Source organism: Coregonus clupeaformis, chromosome 31, assembly GCF_020615455.1.
Source record: "Coregonus clupeaformis isolate EN_2021a chromosome 31, ASM2061545v1, whole genome shotgun sequence".
NCBI classification, from domain to species: domain Eukaryota; kingdom Metazoa; phylum Chordata; class Actinopteri; order Salmoniformes; family Salmonidae; genus Coregonus; species Coregonus clupeaformis.
The window spans coordinates 36,851,578-36,868,633 of NC_059222.1; the positions used below are offsets into that span (position 1 = coordinate 36,851,578).

The 17,056-nt window shown below is 41.8% G+C and overlaps 1 protein-coding gene across 1 annotated transcript in view; it reads left to right on the top strand.

Annotated features, from left to right (window-relative positions):
• The first annotated feature begins 13,949 nt into the window (after positions 1–13,949).
• The window catches only part of col21a1 (collagen, type XXI, alpha 1), a 47,678-nt gene continuing 44,571 nt past the window's right edge, over positions 13,950–17,056 (top strand). The window contains exon 1 of the mRNA XM_041858214.2: positions 13,950–14,180. The gene's annotated coding sequence lies outside the window, so the exon portion shown is untranslated. The remainder of the gene's footprint in view (positions 14,181–17,056) is intronic.

The window sequence follows — 17,056 nt, forward strand, 5'->3', positions numbered from 1 at the left end:
CGTGGTCTGCGGTTGTGAGGCCGGTTGGACGTACTGCCAAATTCTCGAAAATGACGTTGGAGGCAGCTTATGGTAGAGAAATTAACATTCAATTATCTGGCAACAGCTCTGGGGACATTTCTGCAGTCAGCATGCCAATTGCACGCTCCCTCAAAACAATTGCACGCTCCCTTGTTTTTTTGTGGTCTTTTATTGTCCACAGCACAAGGTGCACCTGTATAACGATCATGCTGTTTAATCAGCTTCTTGATATGCCACACCTGTCAGGTGGATGGATTATCTTGGTAAAGGAGAAATGCTCACTAACAGGGATGTAACACATTTGTGCACAACATTTGAGAGATATATAAGCTTTTTGTGCATATGGAACATTTCTGGGATCTTTTATTTCAGTTCAATAAACATGGGACCAACATTTTACATGTTTTACATGACATTGCCATGAGCACCACTGCAGATATTGAGATGTTACAGCGTGGTAGCCACAGAACCAATCAATCAATCAATCAAATGTATTTATATAGCCCTTTTTACATCAGCAGTTGTCAGAAAGTGCTTATACAGAAACCGAGCCTAAAACCCCAGAGAGCAAGCAATGCAGATGTAGAAGCACGGTGGCTAGGAAAAATGTATAGAAAGGCTGGAACCTAGGAAAAAAACCTAGAGAGGAACCAGGCTCTGAGAGGTGGCCAGTCCTCTTCTGGCTGTGCCAGGTGGAGATTATAAGAGTACATGTCCATTAAGGCCAGATTGTTTTTTCAAGATGCAAGCGTTTCGCTACACCTGCAATATTATCTGCTAAATATGTGTATGTGACCAATCAACTTTGATTTGATTTGATTTGAAGGTTCAAACGTTCATAGATAACCAGCAGAGTCAAATAATAATGACATTGGTTATAGAGGGAGAGAGAGAGAGAGAGGGAGAGAGAGGGAGAGAGAGGGAGGGAGAGGGCCGAAACAGCAGGTCCAGGACAGGGGAGTATGACTGGTGAACATGTCAGGGTCCCATAGCCGTTAGCAGAACAGTAAAAACTGGATCAGCAGCACGACCAGGTGGACTGGAGACGGGGAAAGCCAGGAGTCATCAAGCCAGGTAGTCCTGAGGCATGGTCCTAGGGTTCAGGTCCTCCGGGACGGGAGAGAGAAAGAGAGAGAGAGATGGGAGAATTAGAGGGAGCATACCTAAGTTCACACAGGACACCAGATATGACAGGAGAATTACACCAGATATGACAGACTGACCCTAGCCCCCCGACACATAGACTATTGCAGCATAGATACTTGAGACTGAGACGGGGGGGGGTGGTGTTGGGAGACACTGTTGCCCAGTCCAAAGTTACCCCCGAATAGGGCCAACCAGGTAGGATATAACCCCAACCACTTAGCCAAAGCACAGCCCCCACACCACCAAAGGGTCATCAACAGCCCGCTAACTTACTACCCTGAGGCAAGGCTGAGTATAGCCCACGAAGATCTCCCCCACCGCACGATCTCAATGACAGGAAGGAGGATCACGTCAGTGACTCGACCCACTCAGGTCGAGTATAGCAAAAAAGTCTATGTGATGCACCCCTCTTAGGGACGGCATGGGAGAGCGCGAGCAAGCCAGCGACTCAGCCTCCGTAATGGGGTCAGAGGCACAGAATCCCAGTGGAGAGAGGATTTAGCCAGCCAGGCAGAGACAGCAAGGATGGTTCGTCACTCCGGTGCCTTGCCGTTCACTTTCACACCCATGGGCCAGACTACAATCAATCGTAGGAACTACTGAAGAGATTAGTCTACAGTAAGGACTTAAAGGTTGAGACAGAGTCTGCGTCTCTCACATCATCGGCAGATCATTCCATAAAAATTGAGCTCTATAGGAGAAAGCCCTGCAGCAGTTTGCTTAAAAGAGTAAGGAGGCCTGCGTCTTGTGACCATAGCGTACGTGTAGGTATGTACGGCAGGACCAAATCAGAGAGATAAATTGGAGAAAGCCCATGTAATGCTTTGTAGGTTAGCAGTAAAATCTTGAAATCAGCCTTAGCCTTAACAAGAAGCCAGTGTAGAGAGGCTAGCACTGGAGTGATATAATCTAATTTTGGGGTTCTAGTCAAGATTCTAGCAGCCATATTTAGCACTAGATTAAGTTTATTTAATGCCCTATCTGGGTATCCGGAGAGTAGAGCATTGCAGTAGTATAATCTCGAAGTGACAAAAGCATGTATTTGCTTTTCTGCATAATTTTTGGACAAACCATTTCAGATTTCTGCAATGTTAACGAAGATGGGAAAAGGCTGCTCTTGAAATATTTGTTATATGTTCGTCAAAAGAGAGATCAGGGTCCAGAGTAATGCAGAGGTCATTCACAGTTTTATTTGAGACGACTGTACAACCATTGAGATTCATTGTTAGATCCGACAGCAGATCTCTTTGTTTCTCGAGACCTAGAACCAGCATCTCTGTTTTGTCTGAGCTTAAAAGTAAAAATATTGCAGACATCCACATCCTTATGTCTGAAACACAAGCTTCCAGGGTAGGCAATTTTGGGGCTTCCCATGTTCCATTGAAATGTACAGCTGTGTGTCGTCTGCATAGCAGTGAAAGTTGACATTGTGTTTCCGAATGACATCACCAAGATGTAGCATATATAGTGAAAACAGTAGTGGTCCCAGAACGGAACCTTGAGGAACACCGAATTTGTCAGAGGACAAACCATCCACAGAGACAAATTGATATCTTTCCGACAGATAAGCCCTAAAACAGGCAAGAACTTGTCAGAGGAGACCATTTATGGTTTTCAATCTTTCCAAAAGAATGTGGTGAGCGATGGTGTCAAAAGCGGCACTAAGGTCTAGGAGGACGAGGACAGACGCAGTGTCACGGATACAGCCAAGGCTGCCCCTCCTCCTTGCTCGGGCAGGCTTCGGCGTTCGTCGTCACTGGAGTACTAGCTGCCACCGATCGATGTTTCTGTGTCACACTAGTCCTGTCTTTATTATTCACACCTGTTACTCATTAGGCTTATTAGTTTCCCTATATTACCTCTGTTTTCCCTACTGGGTTTGTGAGTGATTGTTCGTTGTCACGTCGTCTGTTGAGCTGTTGTTTTGCTCTTCCCTGCGTGGAGGGTTTGATATGGTTTACTTTGTGTTTAGTAAAGCCATACTTTTCTCAGTTCTGTGTCCTGCGCCTGATTCCGTTTCACCACTTCACCCAGACGCTGACACGCAGAGCCATTAAAAATTAATTTACCATCTTCACGAGTGCGGTCTCAATACTATGATGGGGTCTAAAACCAAACTGGAGCGTTTCATATACATTATTTGCCTTCAGGAAGGCAGTAAGTTGCTGAGCAACAGCTTTCTGAAAATTATTTGAGAGGAATGGGAGATTCGATATATAGGCTGATGGTTTAAAAAAATATTCCTAGTCAAGGTTTGGCTTTTTCAGGAGAGGCTCTATAATAGCCAATTTTAGTGAGTTTGGTAAACAGGGAGCCATTTATTATGTTCAACATAGGAGGGCTAAGCACAGGAAGTGTCTCTTTTAGTAGTTTCGTTGCAATAAGTTCCAGTAGACAGCTGGAAGGATTAGAAGCCATTACTATTTTTGTGAATGTATCGAGAGATACAGGATTAAACAACTTGAGTGTCTCCATTGATCTGAGGTCCTGGCAGTTCTGTGCAGACTCAGGACAACTGAGTTTTGGAGAAATACACATATTCAAAGAATAGTCCGTAATTTGTTTTCTAATGAGCATGATCTTTTCATGGAAGAAGTTCACGAATTCATCACTGCTGAAGTGAAGGCCATCCTCACTTGGGGAATGCTGCTTTTTAGATAGCTCAGTGACAGTATCAAAAATACATTTTGGATTGTTATTCTCCTCAATCAGGGTGGGAAAGTAGGCTGATCGAGCAGTAGCGAGTGCTTTTCAATATTGCATGGTACTGTCTTTCCAAGCTACTAAGCTAACATACAGTGCATTCAGAAAGTATTCAGACAACTTTACTTTTTCCACATTTTGTTACATTACAGCCTTATTCTAAAATTGATTAAATAGATTGTTTCCCTCATCAATCTACACACAATACCCCATAATGACAAAGCAAAAACAGGTTTGTAGAAAGTTTGGGGTCACTTGGAAATGTCCTTCTTTTCGAAAGAAAAGCAATTTTTTTGTCCATTAAAATAACATCAAATTGATCAGAAATACAGTGTAGGCATTGATAATGTTGTAAATGGCTATTGTAGCTGGAAACGGCTGATTTTTAATGGAATATCTACATAGGCGTACAGAGGCTCATTATCAGCTACCATCAGTCCTGTGTTTCCAATGGCACGTTGTGTTTGCTAATCTAAGTTTCTCATTTTAAAAGGCTAATTGATCATTAGAAAACCCTTTTGCAATTATATTAGCACAGGTGAAAACTGTTGTGCTGATTAAAAAAGCAATAAAACTGGCCTTCTTGAGACTAGTTGAGTATCTGGAGCATCAGCAACTGTGGGTTCGATTACAGGCTCAAAATGGCCAGAAACAAAGAACTTTCTTCTGAAACTTGTCTGTCTATTCTTGTTCTGAGAAATGAACGCTATTCCATGCGAGAAATTGCCAAGAAACTGAAAATCTCGTACAACGCTGTATACTACTCCCTTCACAGAACAGCGCAAACTGGCTCTAACCAGATAAGAAAGAGGAGTGGGAGGCCCCGGTGCACAACTGAGCAAGAGGACAAATACATTAGAGTGTCTAGTTTGAGAAACAGATGCCTCACAGGTCCTCAACTGGCAGCTTCATTAAATAGTACCCGCAAAACACCAGTCTCAATGTCAACAGTGAAGAGGCGACTCCGGGATGCTGACCTTCTAGGCAGAGTTGCAAAGAAAAAGCCATATCTCAGACTGGCCAATAAAAAGAAAAGATTAAGATGGGCAAAAGAACTCAGACACTGGACAGAGGAAGATTGGAAAAAAATGTGTTATGGACAAACAAATCGAAGTTTGAGGTGTTCGGATCACAAAGAAGAACATTTGTGAGATGCAGCCCAAATGAAAAGATGCTGGAGGAGTGCTTGATGCCATCTGTCAAGCATGGTGGAGGCAATGTGATGGTCTGGGGATGCATTGTTGGTGGTAAAGTGGGAGATTTGTACAGGGTAAAAGGGATCTTGAAGAAGGAATGCTATCACTCCATTTTGCAACGCCATGCCATACCCTGTGGACGGCGCTTGATTGGAGCCAATTTCCTCCTACAACAAGACAATGACCCAAAGCACAGCTCCAAACTATGCAAGAACTATTTAGGGAAGAAGCAGTCAGCTGGTATTCTGTCTATAATGGAGTGGCCAGCACAGTCACCTGATCTCAACCCTATTGAGCTGTTGTGGGAGCAGCTTAAGAAGTGACCATCAAGCCAATCCAACTTGTGGGAGGTGCTTCAGGAAGCATGGGGTGAAATCTCTTCAGATTACCTCAACAAATTGACAACTAGAATGCCAAAGGTCTGAAAGGCTGTAATTGCTGCAAATGGAGGATTCTTTGACGAAAGCAAAGTTTGAAGGACACAATTATTATTTCAATAAAAAAACATTATTTCTAACCTTGTCAATGACTACATTTCCTATGCATTTTGCTATTTTTCCTATTCAAACTCATTTCATGTATGTTTTCATGGAAAACAAGGACATTTCTAAGTGACCCCAAACTTTTGAACGGTAGTGTAAGTATTCAGACCCTTTACTTACTACTTTGTTACTAAAAAGTGCAAGTTTTTATTTTCTTTAAAGACGTCATACAATTATTCCAATGCACATGCAACAAGCTTACTCAAATGTGCAAGTGTTTTTCCTAAGACCTTAACTAGACCGGCCACGTTGCACATTCGTGTTATTCAATAATTTCCTCCACACTGCTCGCGTGCATCAACGAGCATCTGCGATGACGAATGCTAACGGTGCTGATTAACTGAAGACAGTGTGGGGCTATGAAACTACGGAAGCCATTCACATTTTTGCAAATTTATAAAAAAATACAAAACTTAAATATCACAGTTACATAAGTTTTCAGACCCTTTACTCAGTACTTTGTTGAAGCACCTTTGGCAGCGATTACAGCCTAGAGTCTTCTTGGGTATGACACTACAAGCTTGGCACACATGTATTTGGGGAGTTTCTCGCAGTCTTCTCTGCAGATCCTCTCAAGCTCTGTCATGTTGGATGGGAAGCGTCACTGCTCAGCTATTTTCAGGTCTCTCCAGAAATGTTTGATCGGGTTCAAGTCCGGTTAATATTATCTGCCATGAATACGAGGCCCGATGGGTATTCAGGAAACTCAGTGAGAAACGCGGTAAACGGCCCAGGAGGCCTGTAAACAGTAGCTATAAAAAGTGATTGAATAGGATGCATAGATTTCATGACTAGAACCTCAAAAGATGAAAACGCAGTCTTTTTTTAATTAATTGAAATTTGCTGTCATAAATGTTAGCAACACCTCCGCCTTTGCGAGCTGCGCGGGGGATATGGTCACTAGTGTAACCAGATGTTGATAGATAAGATGAGAGCACCCCTCCAGCTAGGATGGAGTCTGTCACTCCTCAGCAGGCCAGGCTTGGTCCTGTTTGTGGGTGAGTCCCAGAAAGAGGGTCAATTATCCACAAATTCAATCTTTTGGGAGGGACATTAAACAGTTTTCAACCAGCAATTGAGTTGCGCGAGTCTGCTGTAGAGCTCATCACTCCCCTAACTGGGAGGGAGCCAGAGACAATTATTCGATGCTGACACATCTTTCTGGCTAAGTTACACTCTGAAGCTATGTTGAGCTTGGTGACCTCTGACTGTTTCATCCTAACATCGTTGGTGCCGACGTGGATAACAATATCCCTATACTCTCTACACATGCAAGTTTTATCCACAGCCAGCACAATCTTCAGATTAGCCTTTATGTCGGTAGCCCTTCCCCCTGGTAAACAATGTATGATCGCTGGATGATTCTTTTTAAGTCTAATATTGCGGGTAATGGAGTCACCAATGACTAGGGTTTTCAATTTGTCAGAGCTAATGGTGGGAGGTTCAGACCCCATAACGGGTAGAGGAGAGACCTGAGAAGACTCAGACTCCTTGCTTAGCGGGGAAAACTGGTTGAAAGTTTCTATCGGCTGAATGAGCGACACCGGTTGAGCATGCTGATAGCATTTCTTTCCAGAAGCCATGAGAAAATTGTCCGGCTGCAGGGACTGTGCAGGGGATCAACACTACTACCTGTACTTACTAGACAAAACTAAGACATTGAGAAATGTGTTAAATACAACGTTTGATTAAACGGTTATTAAAAGTAAAAAGCAAACATTTTGGCAGGTAGCCAAGTAGCAACAAACAGCACAGCAGCGCGGAGACAACGCGGAAGTGTGACGGAAGTGACATATGGGTGGTCCCGGGTATTGAAAACAGCTGAGAATTTGAGCCTCGCACTTCAACGCTCTTAGTTGTTGCTGAAATTGACCCACTATGCTGTTTACTTTCTGCATCTAAGTCATATCGTTGAGTCTACCTTTAAGATGGAAAAGTGGTCATCCCAGGAGAGAGAGGGTATACTCTACAGTTGGGGTACCAGCCCTTCCATTCCATGTATACTATAGACTTTGTAAGGATAGTAGGTCCTCAGTAATGTTCAAGGTTTGTCAGTTGGGGTTAACGTTACCATTTATTTGAGAAATCCACATATGATATGATACAAATATATTCAAAGTAATTTGGCTACATTTACAAAATTAAGATTAATTTGACATCCACTTTGAACCCAACTCCCACGAAAGATACACATACATACACATACATATACAGTAATTTTTTTGAGAACCAAGCTAATTGCATAATCATACATGTATGTCTTTCATGCATCCCTGCTATTTCCCTTGTGTGACCTAGAATCCCTTAACCTCACAATGCTCCCCTCTCCCTGGATCCTCCTCTAGGGCCTCCAAACCATCCAGAACGCTCTTAGCTGTAAATTTCACATTTCGATAGCTAGAATGACAGGACTCTCATGGATTTTCTAGTTTTCCAGGTGTTCCCGTTTAAAAGTCATCCGTCAGTGTAAACCACAGATTAACCATTTGTCAAGTGTGGAACTCAGTTGCCAGAATGTCAGCAGGTGGGCCCTCTACCACAAGAGTGTGCTGGGACACAGGCTCTCTCAGGTCTGATTCAGGAAGCCTCTGCTGCTTCGCTTCAGAACAAGAACATGTCTAATGGACTTTGGAAAGAAACTCTCTGTGCGACATTGGAGTGTTCTGAGCAGCTGAAAGATAGTTGTATGTTGTTTCAACTTTCAAGCAATTGAATGATGGGTTTATGTTTGATGGGTATAACATCAATACTTGTTACAATTGCTAATAATGGTGCTTGAGAGTTTCCAGTGTTTTCCTTTAGGATGACGGTGTTGATGCCTTTGCTGTCTTAATAGTTTCCTGTTCATTAGACAAAGTACTTAAACATTTTCATTGGGGGCCCTTAAAGCTGTTAGGTCAAAAAAATTGAACATCAAGTTCAATTCTGGTCAAGTTTGGGAATGCACTTTCCCTCTTTACGTTGTCATTTCAGTTGTCACTTATAGTATACAGCCATGTTGTTACAGTGAGAAAACACTACAAATTCAGTAGTACGCTACAATAGTGTCATAATTTGTGATTGATGAACTTCTGACCAATCGGCTGGTGATCCTACCATGTGAAACACCAATAAACATTATGTTGGATAATATTTTCAAGGCTATGTACTTTTCATAGACCACTCTAATGAGTCATCAAAGTTTTCCAGGGCCCCACTCAATTTCCTGTCGACTTGACAACTAAATAGAGGTATGCTAGATGGCGGTCTGTGCCGTTTATGTGTTTTATGAGCATGGTCTTATTTCTATTACAGCATATTGGATGACTGTCATTCATATTCCATTCATCCAGCTCAATGTAACATGTATAGGTTTAGGCTACTTACTACATGATACAACATTTTTCCCTATACCCATCAAGGTTGCTACAACCTAGCCCATGAATTAAAGTTTACAATGTACAGTGGCTTGCGAAAGTATTCACCCCTCTTGGCATTTTTCCTATTTTGTTGCCTTTTTTGGGGGTTCGTATCATTTGATTTACACAACATGCCTACCACTTGAGCGTGCATAACTATTCACCCCCCCAAAGTCAATACTTTGTAGAGCCACCTTTTGCAGCAATTACAGCTGCAAGGCTCTTGCGGTATGTCTGTATGAGCTTGGCATCTAGCCACTGGGATTTTTGCCCATTCTTCAAGGCAAAACTGCTCCAGCTCCTTCAAGTTGGATGGGTTCCGCTGGTGTACTGCAATCTTTAAGTCATACCACAGATTCTCAATTGGATTGAGGTCTGGGCTTTTACTAGGCCATTCCAAGACATTTAAATGTTTCCCTTTAAACCACTCGAGTGCTGCTTTAGCAGTTTGCTTAAGGTCATTGCCCTGCTGGAAGGTGAAACTCCGTCCCAGTCTCAAGTCTCTGGAAGACTGAAACAGGTTTCCCTCAAGAATTTTCCTGTATTTAGCACCATCCATCATTCCTTCAATTCTGACCAGTTTCCCTGTTCCTGCCGATGAAAAACATCCCCACAGCATGATGCTGCCACCACCATGCTTCACTGTGGGGATGGTGTTCTCGGGGTGATGAGAGGTGTTGGGTTTGCGCCAGACATAGCGTTTTCCTTGATGGCCAAAAAGCTCAATTTTTGTCTCATCTGACCAGAGTACCTTCTTCCATATGTTTGGGGAGTCTCCCACATGCCTTTTGGCGAACAACAAACGTGTTTGCTTATTTTTTTCTTTAAGCAATGGCTTTTTTCTGGCCACTCTTCCGTAAAGCCCAGCTCTGTGGAGTGTACGGCTTAAAGTGGTCCTATGGACAGATACACCAATCTCTGCTGTGGAGCTTTGCAGCTCCTTCAGGGTTATCTTAGTTTTTTTTTGTTGCCTCTCTGATTAATGCCCTCCTTGCCTGGTCTGTGAGTTTTGGTGGACGGCCCTCTCTTGGCAGGTTTGTTGTGGTGCCATATTCTTTCAATTTTTTATAATGGATTTAATGGTGCGCCGTGGGATGTTTCTACGTTTCTGATATTTTTTTATAACCCAACCCTGATCTGTACTTCTCCACAACTTTGTCCCTGACCTGTTTGGAGAGCTCCTTGGTCTTCATGGTGCCGCTTGCTTGGTGGTGCCCCTTGCTTAGTGGTGTTGCAGACTCTGGGGCCTTTCAGATCAGGTGTATATATACTGAGATCATGTGACAGATCATGTGACACTTAGATTGCACACAGGTGGACTTTATTTAACTAATTATGTGACTTCTAAAGATAATTGGATGTACCAGATCTTATTTAGGGCCTCATAGCAAAGGGGGTGAATACGTATGCAGGCACCACTTTTCCGTTATACATTTTTTTGAATGTTTTGAAACAAGTTATTTTTTTCATTTCACTTCACCAATTTGGACTATTTTGTGTATGTCCATTACATGAAATCCAAATAAAAATCAATTTAAATGACAGGTTGTAATGCAACAAATTAGGAAAAACGCCAAGGGGGATGAATACTTTTGCAAGGCACTGTAGGTGCACAGGTCGAGAGAAATTTGAGGATTCAATGTGACAGACCTTGAAACATTCAATACAGCCTTGCACAATCTTGCCTGCATCTAGCCTGCATCTAGGGTGTAATAATTAGTCCAACAGTTGCAAATGAGAGTTTCTATTGGACAAATTCAGGTATATTTATCCCCGTTTCGTTCTGTTTGCTTCCGTTTAAGAAACGTTTTGCAACAGAATTGGTGGAATCAATACACCCCTGATCACACGCAAACATTTCACTTTCATTGCAGCCAGATCGTTGTATAATTCCTTCTCGCCTCTATGCGCTCTCCTCCTCTAACCTTTTCCCTTCACTTGTGGACTTCAGTGCACAACACATCAGCGGTCTGTGACCAGGCAAAAAAACCTTTACAAGCCAAACCTTAATATCATAACCACTAACCGCTACACACAGGCTACATCGTTGTCACCATATTAGCTAACGTCAAGTCAACAACATAGCTACTAGAGCTAACACGTTAGTAAACCCGCTACAATCATGCAGTACAGTGTACAGTTAGCAAGCAGTTTAGTAGTTACACCGGCGAGCCCCGGTGGCAATAAATTAATAAAACCAAAAGCTTACCTTGACTTGGAAGAGTTCCAGTGTTGGATAGCCATTGCCAACTAGGTAACGTAGAATCCCTCTCTGTTTGAGCCGGGTGTTTGAGTATGCGAAACTAGCGAGCTAGCTGCATTTGTTAGCTAAGTAAGTAAAAGTGAAAGTGAAAAAACTACAAAATGTAGCTATTTCTCTCACCTTCTCTCTCTTGCTTCTCCTTCATTCATGAAGAAATACACTTTTTAATATCTGTTCAACTACTGTCTTTCTCTCTCTTTGAGTCAACTACTCACCAGATTGTATGCAATGCAGTGCTAGCTAGCTGTAGCTTATGCTTTTAATACTAGATTCATTATCTGATCCTTTGATTGGGTGCACAACATGTCAGTTCATGCTGCAAGAGCTTTGATAGGTTAGAGGATGCCCTCCGGAAGTTGTCACAATTACTGTGTAAGTCTATGGAAGGGGGTGAGAACCACGAGCCTCCTATGTTTTTTATTGAATTCAATGTACCCAGAGGAGGACGGAAACTAGCTGTCCTCCGGCTACACCATGGTGCTACCCTACAGAGTCCTGTTGAGGCTACTGTAAACCTTAATTGCAAAACAGTGTGTTTTAATTAATTATTTGGTGACGTGAATATATTTAGTATAGTTTTATCTAAAAAGGATCACTTTTTTAATGTTTCACTGTTTTAATTTTTATGAAATTCACTGAGGATGGTCCTCCTCTTCTTCCTCTGAGGAGCCTCCACTGCTAGATACTTTATGTACAATTCCATCATCATTTCAACAAAACAGCCATGTTTCTGACACTATTTATCTCTCTATGAGTATGCTGTCTTCATGGGCTTATGTTGAACATTTATACCTGGTTCTAACATGCATCCTTTGTCCTGATCTTTTCCACATTCTGATTGTACCCGCATTTTCAGACAGGTTTAGATGATTAAAAGACGCATTGTTATCTGATTGTGATCTTCCTGATCACCTCCGGAGGTAGTCAGGCACGCATTGTGTCTGGATTTCTTACAAGTGTAGACGGATCTGGACAGTGAAACCATTTAAATCATCATTTTCCCACCCTCTAAAGTCATTGACAGGTGGCACCATTGACTTATGACATCAATATGTGTCTTAAAATATATAAATAAATATAATTTTGAAAGAATGGCTGTCAAATAATTTGCAAACAGGGAGAGACCAGGAAATCTGGTCACAATGCAGGCACAGTGGACGAATAAGAGATATTTTAATACCATGTGTTGACATATTTCTGAAAATGTTGGCCAAATCAAGGATTCATGTTAGCGCCAGGTATAAATGAGGCTCTAGATGCCCCCCTATCATGGCACAATCATGTGAAAAGAGTGAGCAGTGTTTTATTACATAAGCTTTTTAACTATTTAGCTTGTAGGTCACAGTGTGTATCAATAGCGTAAACCCTTTTTTCCTCGAAGAAATGCCGATCATGCTTGACTCAATGCATTCTCCTACAGCAGGGATCATCAACTAGATTTTTTCTTGAGCGGATGGTCAGGGGGCCAGAACATAATTACACATAATTGACCGCAAGAAGGCCAAAAATATGTCATATTTGACTAAACATAATCATTTTAAACCTTACTTACATTAGTATACGATCACATCTATCTCTCTATTATGTGTGGTTATACTTTGGAACTGACTTCCAAAATTAAAATCACTTGGAGCTGATTTGCTGGTGTTTTTACTATCCAAAAATATATTACAAAATTGGCTCAGAAAACTGGGGAGGCCAAATAAAACCACCAGCTGGCCAAATTCGGCCTGTGGGCCGTCTGTTGGGAAACCCTGTCCTACAGCATCTGGACAGCATTTCATGTGCATCTTAGTTATTACACTGAATCTTTGGTTCATTTAGGTCAGGTTCTGAAGTGATCTTGATGTGTACAATGTGTGTCTTTATTCTCATTAGATTTACATTCTGAGGGCCGCCCTGGGAGTAGTTCAGCCTTTATGCTGAAACTGTTAATCATTGCAATACTGAGGTGCAGAAAGCCAAAATGGAGTCATTAGTTGATGCAGGCCAGGATGCTGCAGAGTTATGAAACTCTAACAAATATGACGAAATGAAGTCTACAACAACATTCTCAACTGATATCAGATTTGGCTGGACATTTCTGTTGAGTTTTAGCTGTAAGACTAGGCTACTAGGAACGGTACCATATCACAGTCATTTTAAGCATCTTGTTCATTGCTCACTTGTACAACATGATCTCCTGCTGTCCACCTTGGTAAGCCTTTTCCATGAGCACACATTGGGGAGATGACAATGGGCAGATGGAGATATAGAGGCCCATATATAAAACAACGGAACAGAACGCCAGTTGCCAAGCCCGAGGTTTGGTCCCAGCATGTGAAAGCATGCAGCCTTATCTAGGACCCACCCTGGTTCCTGGAACCCTCAGACTTCATATTTATACCCTCAGCGACCATACACAATCCTGACCTTGTGACTACTATTTTCCCCTGGCACTGACAGAAAGAGGCTGTCTCTCTCAGTATTTCTTATCTGTCTCTCTCTTTTAGCCTGGATAATTAAGAGTGGCTGTTGGTAAGTAAAAGTCTGAGAAGACCCAGAGAAAAGAGAGAGAGAGAGAGAGAGAGAGAGAGAGGCAGAGAGAGAGAAAGAGGAGGAGAGAGAGGGGTAGAGAGAGGGGGGGAGAGAGTGAGGGGAAGAAAGTGAGAAGGGAAGAGAGGGGGAGAGCGAGAGAGAGCGAGAGCGAGAGAGAGCGAGAGAGAGAGAGAGAGAGAGAGAGAGAGAGAGAGAACTGGAAAGTGAATGGAGAGGGCAGGCTTTCAGTCACAAGAGGAACATTTGGTGCAGTGCTGAAACTTCTTCCCCAAACCCAGCTTGTTCTACTGCTTGAGCTCGCCACGGCTATGGCCACAGGACACCTATGAGAAGGTGACGGGGGAGACTGACACTCGGACTACACTAACCTCTGGTAACTTTTTTTTTTTTTTGGTGGGGGGGGATGCTTTTGCCATTTTTGGAAAACTACATTTTGTACACTTCTTGATTTTGGGTCTGCAAGGGCCTTTGATGCCAATATTTTTTTAAATCTACGGTATGCTAAAAATGTTTCACGTTTAAATTAGGAAACTGATTGTTTCTTGTTTGAAATGTGTTTATTATTCAATTGTTTAATGCATTGTAAGGCAAGTTGCACCTGTTGGAGTACCTTATTGCATCCTGTTTGGATGTAGGCTGAGTATGAACTTTCAGTACAATTTCAGATCTTTCTGGTTTCGGTGTGTTTTAGTGTGTTGTATCTTTCACTGAAGCTTTGTGCTTTATCAGTGTCTCAATAGATGTGATAATCTACTAGTGTTTAGATTCCTATGAGCTGAGCTGCTGCAGCAGCAGACAGCAGGTAGCATACTGAAGACATTAGGAGCAGTTATCAGTCCCTTGTTTGTGCCTCTGTCATATGCAAAGAATGAATGGAATTATTTAACTGAACTCTGCTGGGCGCTCGACTGAGACTCCTCTCGTAAACAGATAAAAAGGTTTGGGGAACAAAATCCATAGAGATACCAAGATCAGGGGTTTGCATAAATTGTTTTCATGAGTTTCTGTGAGTGTGACAGATTTATATGAAACAAAAGTTAGGTAATCCCAAAAGTAAACCCCTAGCCTGTTCATTCTAAAATAGGAACATATTGGACGATGATATAGCCCTCCCAGGCTCCAAGTGGTTTAGTCGACTGTGATGATATGGGTTCATGGTTTTGATTATTTGATTTGATTTCAAGGAAGAGCTGATATAATGTTTAGGCTTTTCCCTTGGTGCCTGAGTAACTTGGCAGTAATTACCTTTCCCCTTACCTTGGAAAAGTTGTAGTCAGTTATGTATATAAACCCTGGATTGCTGATGCTATGTATTGGCGAACGAGAGGCTTTGAAGCCACCGGTCGGCCATATTGGCACTCCCCAGTAGGAGCAGTCCTCCATAGGAATGAATGGAATTCTACAGTATTTCTATTAAACGTTTTAAGGACAAAATTACATCAATGCAGCCATTTTTATCTCAATATCAAATCATTTCTGGGTAATAATTAAGTACCTTACTGTGATTTTTTTCAATTAAAGTGGTCAGAAAGCTCTTACACTAAAATGGCATTATCATAATTTTCACAATTCCAAATTATTATTCCAACCTCATAGTGTAGAAATATATATAAAACAAAGGAAAATCTAGTTTTTTTTACTGCACTGGGCAGTAAGTAGTTTGGTTGTTGTAGTGGGGACAGTAACAAATTATACTTTAAAGAATATTTCTAAATATTTTTTTCATTTAAAAAAAATGTTTAGCTGACATAATAAAATGTAGGTGTCTGTAATAGAATAAGGTGTCTGTAATAGAATAACGCTGGCAAAAACAAATGTAGACATTAATAAATGCATTTCTATAGCTTCCAAAATATGTTCTACAATGTTGGGGGAGTGCCAAGATGGAGGGGCGGTGACTTCAAAACAGCTAGTAAGTAATCTAGTGTATAAACTGCATAAATCATTGGTTGTAGTACATGCGGAACAGCAGTTGTTGATTTTGGGATGGAAGGACTTTTTATTGCATTTTTTAAAGCAGTTAAGTCCAAAATGCCATGGTTGACATATTAAACACACTAATTTAAGACAGCAGGTGCTAATCTTTAAATAGTTATTCTAGTAGGTGCACATTAACTGCACCAAATAGCTTTGGAGTTGTGAAAACAACATCTCAAGTTTCTCCCTAACAACAACTCTATGAAACAGAAGAACATAGCAACCAAATAGGTCAGGGCAAGAACCAGATCAAGGAACCAGAAAATCCATTAATTAATCATCTATATAAGTTTGTGTTTTCGGCCCAAACCACGAACAGGTTAAATCTGTTGGTAACACCTTTTCTGGAAAAGTGGGAGGAATCAGCTGTTCAACATGAGCTTCCTGACTCCCATGTCCAGCTGGATGCAACCCATCAGGCATGATATAAATATTTTACAAAGTATTGCTGCAAACTAGATGAATAACTCAAACTTGGAAGTCATGTTTCGGGTTCAAGTTTTAGGCAATATGTCTGAGATTTGTATTTATTTTTGTTGGATATTGTCTTTTCTAAGCGGGGGTGGGGGTTATAATAAACTGCATACCAGCGACCCGTCATCTTGACCAAGGTGGAGAGCTACAAAGTGTCTGCACTGCCCCAATAACGTCAGAGGTCAATGACTGGGTCATAAAAAATAAATAAAATAAAAACATATGGTGAACGGCATTGCACTGACCTACAAAACAAGTGCATGGGTTATTTGAGAGAATTTTGTGGCATGCATTCCCAGGTGGTGCTTACACCATCAATCTTTAATATAGCCCATTCAAGAATGTGTAACATTGCTTTAACTGTGTAGTCCAATCACAACCAGGTCTCTTTGTGTCTTGGACAATGGTTGCCATCCATTCGTCATGACTACATGTGTTTGGTCACTGTCCAGATCTGGAATTTCACTGTCTGTAAATGAATTCCATGTGGCTTCGGCAGAAATTTTGAAATATCCAGTTTGGGGGAAAATCTATAGAAGGAAAGCCATAGTGACTGGGATTTTACTATCTGGGATCCTAGGGACGTACAACTCTGACATCACCTCATTGAAGTTGAAATTTAAAACGGTTAAGGTAAGGGTTAAGGGTAAGGGTAGGGGTTAAGGTTAGGATTCAGGGTAGGGACGTCCCAGGGATCCCGGATAGTACTGAACATACAGAATTGCCCATGTCACGGTGCTGCTTTTCCAGCAACCTCCCCAAGTGCTCTGGACTGATTGGGGGGAAAGGACCGGAACA